Source organism: Loxodonta africana, chromosome 7 (genome assembly GCF_030014295.1).
Source record: "Loxodonta africana isolate mLoxAfr1 chromosome 7, mLoxAfr1.hap2, whole genome shotgun sequence".
In the NCBI taxonomy this organism is placed as follows: Eukaryota; Metazoa; Chordata; class Mammalia; order Proboscidea; family Elephantidae; genus Loxodonta; species Loxodonta africana.
This window is the reverse complement of record NC_087348.1, coordinates 27,942,081-27,950,987: the sequence shown is the minus strand read 5'-3', so window position 1 is coordinate 27,950,987 and position 8,907 is coordinate 27,942,081. Positions and strand designations below refer to the sequence as shown.

General features: G+C 36.6%; 1 pseudogene; it reads right to left on the bottom strand.

Annotated features, from left to right (window-relative positions):
* Positions 1 to 7,535: 7,535 nt before the first annotated feature.
* LOC100674206 (olfactory receptor 4C16-like) lies at positions 7,536 to 8,622 on the bottom strand (annotated as a pseudogene).
* Positions 8,623 to 8,907: the final 285 nt, after the last annotated feature.

Here is an 8,907-nt window from a genome sequence, read left to right as displayed (position 1 = left end):
TGCAACAGTGTGAAACATTTTAAGCAAATTAATTTCTGGTGCTATGTGATGTTATGTGATATTTTGAGCAAAAATAAATATTCCTCATTAGGGACATTCTAGCTGTTGTTTCTTTATGAGTCACTTCACCTCTTTGTCCCTCAGTTCTTAATGATCTCTTCATAGGGTCATTTTAAATCTCAAATAAGCTTATGAAAGATACTTTTGTAAATCACTCTTAAAATGCAACTTCTTGTTAACATGTGTCCACTGTCATTAATTTGATTTATATGATAAATAAAAAATCAGGATATATGATGCCAAAGTATTATATACTTAAATTTTTTCACATTCAATAAACCTTGGGGCCCATGTTTTGCATGGTGGGTTTGTCAGGCAGGATTCAGGATACATTTGTCTCTTTTTGAATTTAATGTTGTAAATATAAACTCACACACTATTGCCTTCCACATAAATGATGTTTCATTTCTATACATATTTATGTACTATATATTAGCAATGCATACTTACATAAACATATATTACTGTTATGATCACTGTATGGACATCTATTTCTTCATCAGTAAAAGAGGAATTACAGTCTTCATAAACTCTTCTACCCACTAAGAATTAATCTTTATCATTCAAGTGATTTACTTAATTATTAATCAAAATTATCAATTAATATTTCCATCATTCACTTGCAACTTTTTGTTTATTGCTTATAATATTCAATCATTTGATAATGTTTCCAAATATACATAGCTTTTTAGCATTGCTGTTCTATCTGAAATAGAGTAAAAAGCACTCCACAGTTTCTCTTAGCCTCTTGACCCAGCATCAAACAGCCCCAAGTTAGGAGCCAGGATTTCAAGACACTGGTTCCACAGTCAATTTTCCATTAGAACAGATCTCTTTAATTGGACTTATAAAATAATAAAAATTCCAAACTGTGACCAAAATTAGAAGAATCTAAGATTATAAAATATACTTAACAACCAGATATAGTTTCTGAGTATTCACGGAAAAATATTATTTTAAGAGTTGATTCTCTGGATATTCAGACAACTTTAAATGGATTCAGGTATGCAAAAAAAAAAAAAAAAAAAAAAAAACAAAGTAAGGAGGAGAGAAGAAAAGGAAAGGGAAAGAAAGGGAAGGAACTCACATACATGTTATCTGTCAATTCCAATCAATATTTGAAGGAATGTTCTTGAGTTTCTGACCTCATGACAGCATACAGGAAAAACACCAATTCTCTATCAAAATAATAAATACACCTCTTTGAAAAAAAATAATAACAGTGGAAAACTCTTCATGCTTGATCTCTAGATTTAAAATTATATTTAAAATAAATATATCAAAAAACCGTTTAGTCATAATGAGAACGAGAACTAAGTTACAAAACTGTAGGAAAGTGTGAAATGCAGCTGAGCCTTTTGCTCTTTCTTTCTTTGCTTCAGTACAGCAGTGAGAGGCAAGCGTCAGCTCTAAGTGCACGGGGTGTGGGGACTCCTGGAGACGCTGCGCTGAAAGCATTAGGAGGAGCATTTAAAGGCACGTGAGGAAGCAGTCCCTATGGGGGGTCTTGGATAAGGATAGAAAATAAACTCTGTTGTTGTTATTGAACTTGTTTATTGGTTTAGCTTTTAAATGTGCTTTTTAAAATTCTTTTGAAATGCTTCAACTACGAAGTGTTAAAAATTTAGTGTAAGTTTTAAGACTAATGACCAGAAAATTAAAAAATAAAATAGCCTTATATCATTCTATGCAGGCAATAAACGCTAATGCATTCATTAAATTTATTAAGAGTCTTTCTCTGCTTTCATTACCAAGGTGATAATTTATTTGTATTACAGTTATTCTGTTTTTTTTTTTTTTTTTTCTTTTAACGCAAATAAGGTCAAACTAAAACACACTTGTTATTCTCCTTTTTCCTTTTTTTTGGTTATAGACTTCCTGGTGGGTGTGAGGGTAGAACTTTGTGACTGAGCAGTAGAATTCTTACCTTTCATCTGGGAGACTCTGGTTTGATTCCTGGCCAATGCACCTTGTGCACAGCCACCACCCATTTGTCAGTGGAGGTTTGTATACTGCTGTGATGCTAACCACATTTCAGCGAATCCTTGAGATTAATAGGGACTAGGAAGAAAGGGCTGATGATCTCCTTCCGAATATCAGCCAGTGAAGCCCTATATGGATCACAACGAGTCAATCTGTAAGCCCTCATGGGGATGACGCAGGACCAGGCATTGTGTGTGGGGGCTTACTGGATGGCAGCTCACAACAACAAATTGAATGATATTTGTCATAGTACAGTAGCACCCATTTTAGGGAAAAATATATAAATTCAAGGTGGAAGGAAAATTTCAAAATATTTTTCTCAAACCCAAGGTAATTTTTTTTTTAATCTGAATCTGGAAGATTCCAATTCTGAGATATTTTTTCAATTAGAAGAAAGTTGTGAAGATGTTGGAAGAAGAATATTGAAAACTCAATGGGAACAAATTGATCTTAGAAAACATGACATGACTATGTACATTTTTATTGTTGTTGTTAGGTGCCTTCAAGCTGGTTCTTACTCACATATATCCCATGTACAATAGAACAAAACACTGCTGGCTCCTGCTCCATCTTCACAATAGTTTTCATGCTTGAGCCCATTGTCGCAGCCACTGTGTCAGTCTCTCTCATTGAGGGTCTTCCTCTTTTTCGCTGACACTCTACTAAACATGATGTCCTTCTCCAGGGACTGGTCCCTTCTGATAACATGTCCAAAGTATGTGAGATGAAATCTCATCATCCTTCCTGTCTAAGGAGCATTCTGGTTTTGCTCCTTTCAAGACACATTTGTTTTCCTTCTTCTGGTAGTCCATGGTATGTTCAATATGCTTTGCCAACACCATAATTCAAAGGTGTCAAATCTTCTTTGGTCTTCCTTTTGCATTACCTAGCTTTCACATGCATATGAGGCCATGGAAAACAGGATGGCTTGGATCAGGCAAACCTTTGTCCTCAAAGTGACATCTTTGCTATTTTTTTTTAAATAATTTTTATTTTGCTTTAAGTGAAAGTTTACAAATCAAGTCAGTCTGTCACATACAAGCTTATATACACCTTACCTCATACTCCCATTTACTCTTCCCCTAATGAGTCAGCCTGCTCCCTTCTTCCAGTCTCTCTTTTCGTGAAAGTTTTGCCAGTTTCTAGCCCTCTCTACCCTCCCATCTCCCCTCCAGACAGGAGATGCCAATACAGTGTCAAGTGTCCACTTGATACAAGCAGCTCACTCTTCATCAGCATCTCTCTCCAGCCTATTGTCCAGTCCCTTTCATGTCTGATGAGTAGTCTTCTGGAATGGTTCCTGTCCTGGGCCAACAGAAGTTTTGGGGACCATGACCGCTGGGATTCTTCTAGTCTCAGTCAGACCATTAAGTCTGGTCTTTGCTTTTTAACACTTTAAAGAGGTCTTTGCAACACATTTGTCCAATTATATGGGTGTTTTGATTTCTTTCCTGCTGCTTCCAAGTGTGTTGATTGTGTATGCAAGTAAAATGAAAACCTTGATAACTTCAATCTTTTTTCCGTTTATCATTATGTTGCTCATTGGTCCAGTTGTGAGGATTTTTGTTTTCTAATTTTTTTTTAATGTCAATTCATTGTGTAATTCATACTGAAGGCTATAGTCTTTGATCTTCATCAGTAAGTGCTTCAAGTCCTCTTCACTTTCAGCAAGCAAGGTTGTGTCATCTGCATAACGCAGGTTGTTACTGAGTCTTCCTCCAAACCTGATGCCCCATTCTTCTTCATATAGTCCAGCTTCTCTATTATTTGCTCAGCATACAGATTAAATAGGTATGGTGAAAGAATACAACCCTTTCCTGACTTTAAACCAATCAGTATCCTCTTGTTCTGTCTGAACAACTGTCTCTTGATCTATGTAAAGGTTCCTCATGAGCACAATTAAGTGTTCTGGAATTCCCATTCTTCGCAGTGTTATCCATAGTTTGTTAAGATCCACACAGTCAAATGTCTTTGCATAGTCAATAAAACACAGGTAAACATCCTTCTGGTACTCTCTGCTTTCAGCCAGGATCCATCTGACATCAGCAATGATATCCCTGGTTCCACGTCCTCTTCTGAAACTGGCCTGAATTTCTGGCAGTTCCCTGTCGATATACTGCTGCAGCCATTTTTAAATGATCTTTAGCAAAATTTTGCCCAGAGAATCCTTCAATATTGCAACTTGAGAACTGAATTTTTTTTTTCAGTTTTTTCAACTTGAAAAATGAGATGTTCTTCCCTTTCAGGTTTCTAACTCCAGGTTTTTGCATATGTAATTTTAATAATTTAGTTTGTATTCTTCTGTTCACCTTTGAAATCTTCTTTTCAACTCTTTTACTTCATAATTTTTTTCCAATCCCTTTGACTACTCTGTGTTCAAGAGTAAGTTTCAGAGTCTCTTTTGACATGCATTTTGGAATTTTTTTTTCTTTTCTATCTTTTTAATGAGCTCTTGCTTTCTTCATGTATGTTGTCCTTGATATTATTCCACAATTCATCTGATCTTTGGTCATTAGTGCTCAATGCTTCAAATCTATTTTTGAGGTAGTCTCTAAATTCAGGTGGCATATACTAAAATTCATACTTTGGCTCTCATGGAATTGTTCTAATTTTCCACAGCTTCAACTTGAACTTGCATATGAGCACTTGATGGTTTGTTCTGCAGTCGGCCCCTGGCTTTGTTCTGGCTGATGATATTGTCTCTTTCCGCAGATTTAGTTGATTTGATTCCTGTGTATTCCATCTAGCAAGCCCACAAGTAAAATCGCCATTTATGTTGTTGTAAAAAGATATTTACAATAAAGAAGTTGAAATTGCAAAATTATATCATATGCACAAAGGTCTCCATGGGTGGAGTCTATTCAAAAGCATCTGTCTATCTCTACTCTCTTCTATCAGCTTGGCTTCTTATGACACATGGAATACATGGTAACTCAATAGTCTGAGATCATGACCACAATTTCACAATCTGTTGCTCACAAATGCATATTGTATCCTAGGCAATGTTTATTGGATATCATGTCAGTGGATCACATAGTCTGTAAGCCCTCAAACATTGTAGTTGGAGGTACTGTGGAAAATGAAGCCACAATATATATCTGAAATGTTTATCATTTCAATAGACATCTGAAGAATTTATAATTTCCAATAAGTATAATTAAGGTTATAGACAAAATTAAGGTTGCTGATCATCTAACTTTAAAATAGATTATCCTGTATTATCCAGGTGAGTTCAGTGTAATCACAAGTATCCTTAAATGTGGGAAAGAGAGGCAGAAGAGAAAGAGGGAGATGTGGTAGTGGAAGAATGGTCAAAGATATGCAATGTGGCTGACTTTGAAGATTTAGGAAGGGGTCATGATCCAGGGAAGCTGGGTGGCCTCTAGATTCTGGGAAAGCCTAGAGCCTCCAAAAGAAATGCAACCACACTTACACCTTGATTTTAGCCCAGTGAGACCTATGTCATATTTTCAACCTAGGGAACTTAAGATAATAAATTTGGGGTGTTTTAAGCACTACATTTGTAGCAATTTGTTACAGCAACAGTAGGAAACAATACAATACCTTAAGGCATATACTTTAAAAAGCCAGCTCCAGATATCCTTGCCAAAACATCAGATTGCAAATCATTGGTGAGTGCCTTCATGTTAAAAATTTTCAACCTCCAGACTTATAGTCTCTCTTCCTATGCTAACACCTTCAAGATTAACTCCCATAGTAAAGTGTTTCCCCATTTCTCTTCATACATATTAGCTAGGTACTGTAATTACCTCATGTATATCATTTCTAAAAGAGTAAGGGTTGTATTTCACTGCTTTAACTTTCCTGAGACTTGGCCCTGGTTAGTGTTTTGGTTGTAACAAGGGATATAGGAGGAGGTTTTGGAAAAGAGCAATTATCGTTGCACAACAAGTGCATCAGATGATGTAATCACATAGAATCAAGTCACGGAAGACTTTTCTTCCCTCATATGAGGGAGCCAGCTCAGAGGATCCAGATAATTTTGGGGCTCATGGTTCTCACCCTTCTACACAAACATTTCCCTGTTTCAGTTCTGAGAGTCCCATTCTTTTTCTATCAGGACACTGGTTTCAACAAAGGAAGTATGTTGAGGCCGAACCTTCAGTCTTCTTTGCAGTTCTGCCATTTTTATTATAAAATTCTGACTCTGATCTAGAGCACAATTTCTTTCTGCAGTAGACTTGGTCACAGTGGTAGCAGGGGCTCTATATTAAGTACATGTCCAAGGGATAGATCAGATGGTGTGTTTCTGGGTAGACAACTACATTGCATCCAATACACACTCCTTTTTTCTCTTTTCCTTTTCCTGAAATAGATGAAGACATCACCAAAACTCTTCCAACTGGAATCTGCTTCTATGAAAAACTTTCAATAGGAGAATCAAACTGTAGGTTCTCTAATCAATGATAAACTCCATGGGATAGATTTCACCTTGAAATTCATAGGCTCAAAAAAAAAAAAAAAGTGATGTATATATGTCACTATAGTTCCCCTTGGAATCTACAGCTTTCCATGTCCACGAAGAAAAATAGATGTTCATTTTATCAAGCCAGAGAAATGCTAAAGTTTTGGTACAATAAAATTGATAAAAATTTGTAAGCTTTAATATAATTTAGCACAAAAGTAGAATTTAGAAGTCTCAAGTGAACAAAAATATTCGTGTCAAATTTTCTGTACAGATAAAAAGACAAATAGAAATGAAATTGAAATTGGATTTAAATGATCATGTAAATAGAGACCGTGCTGTCAGATGGGTAGGGACAAAAGTTGGTGCTATCCCCACTGCAGAAACATGCATTTCATATAAACATTCAGCCCTCTCTACTCAATTTATTCTCTTCTCTGATTTGTATTGAGAATGCACTAAATTTTTCTGTCTGTGACACATGTATTTCTGTTTCAAAGCCCCAAATTCCTTCTCTGGATTATCACATTCAGTTTTGAAAACAAAAGCTACCAGACTGGGAATTTAAGAATACAGAGGCTAAATGTAATCACAATAAAAACAGCGAACAAATCCGTTGTCATTGAGTTGATTGCAACTCATGGCAACCCCTATGTGTTTTTTTGGGTGTAATCTTTACAGAAGTAGAATCACCAGGCCCTTTCCTCTGTAGCAATGCTTGGTGTGGAGTCCAACTACCAACCTTTATTTAATAGTACAGCAACACCACAAATCAACATGAAGAACAGAGAAAACACCAGATCAAAATTACAAGTGGTTATAGGCATCCAACAGAGACAGAGAGACCATTGTGAAAAATCTAAGGCAATGGGCCTTACACACCTGTTTGTACCTGGTGTGCTCTCTCCCTCAACATGAAATTGAGTCAACACTAACCACTGTATGTGTTCATATTGCCTATTTTCCTAAAGACAGGAAAGTACTAAATCCAAAATAAGAATATACTATTTCCTGTTGAATTCCTCTAGGCTGATTCAAGATATTAGGAAGCATTTGCAACTTCCATTCATCTTTGGTCATCTGAGATCAGTTTCTTGCTCCATAGCTTCCTCATGGCATTCTTCACCTCAGCATTTCTCAGTGTATAAATCAGAGGGTTAATCAAAGGTGTTCCAATTGTATAAAACACAGCTATCATCTTATCCATGGGGAAGGTGGTTGCGGGTCGTGTATATATAAATATACAAGGACCGAAGAACAAGACGACTACAATGATATGGAAGATGCAGGTGGAAAGGACTTTTTCCTCCCTTCAGCACTGTGGTTTCTCAGAGAATGCAAGATGATGATATAGGAGAACATCAGGATGGCAAAACTCACTGTGCAAATGGCCCCACTATTGGACACCAGCAGTAGGTTGATCACATAGGTGTCTGTACAGGCAAGTTTCAACAAGGGTTGCAAGTCACAGAAATAGTGATCAATCACATTGTGACCACAGAAAGGTAAGCTCAGGGTCAGGAAAATCTGAACTAAAGAATGCACACAGGCCCCTACTCAGGCTATAGCTACCAACGCACTGCAGATTTGCCAGCTCATGAGGCTCATGTAGTGCAGGGGCTTACAAATGGCCACATAGCGGTCAACGGCCATGAGGATAAGGATGAAGATCTCCAGGCAGCCAAAGAAATGGAATGAAAAGACTTGGATCATGCACTCACTGAAAGAGATAGTACTATTCTTCAGAAGGGCATCCACAATCATTCTAGGGGCTGTGGAGGTAGAAAAGCAGGTATCAGATAGGGATAAGTAGAAAAGGAAGAAGTACATTGGACTTTCAAGTGCCCGGCTGGTCTTGATGGTGATGATAATCAACAAATTACCCAACAATATCCCTAAGTAGAAAAGCAAGAAAAAGACAAACACTATTTTCCTTTTAACAGGCTCTTGTGTCAACCCAAGCAGAATGAACTCAGTCACATTATTATTCAGCAGCATGATTTCATGAATGAGGAGAAGGTACAGGTGTGAAATGGTTCATCTGAAAAAAACAAATGATACAGGAATTAATGTACGGTGATATGTAACCGTGTGAAATATTTTAAGCAATTTAATTTGTGGTGCTATGCAATGTTACTGATATTTTCAGCAAACCTAACTATCCCTCATCAGGGACATTCTAGCTCTTGTTTCTTAATGAGTCACTTTACCTCTTTGTGTCTCAATTTATAACAACCTCTTCACAGGACAATTTTAAATCTCAAATAAGCTTATAAGAGATACTTTCTTAAACCACTCTTTAAATGCAACTGCTTGTTAGCTTTAATATTTTTCTGCTCTTATGAATTTGTTTTACTTGAGGGATACAAAACCAGGATATATGGTTCCAACTTGTTTATTTTTTTTCTTATTCAGTAGACCTTGGGGCCCATGGATTG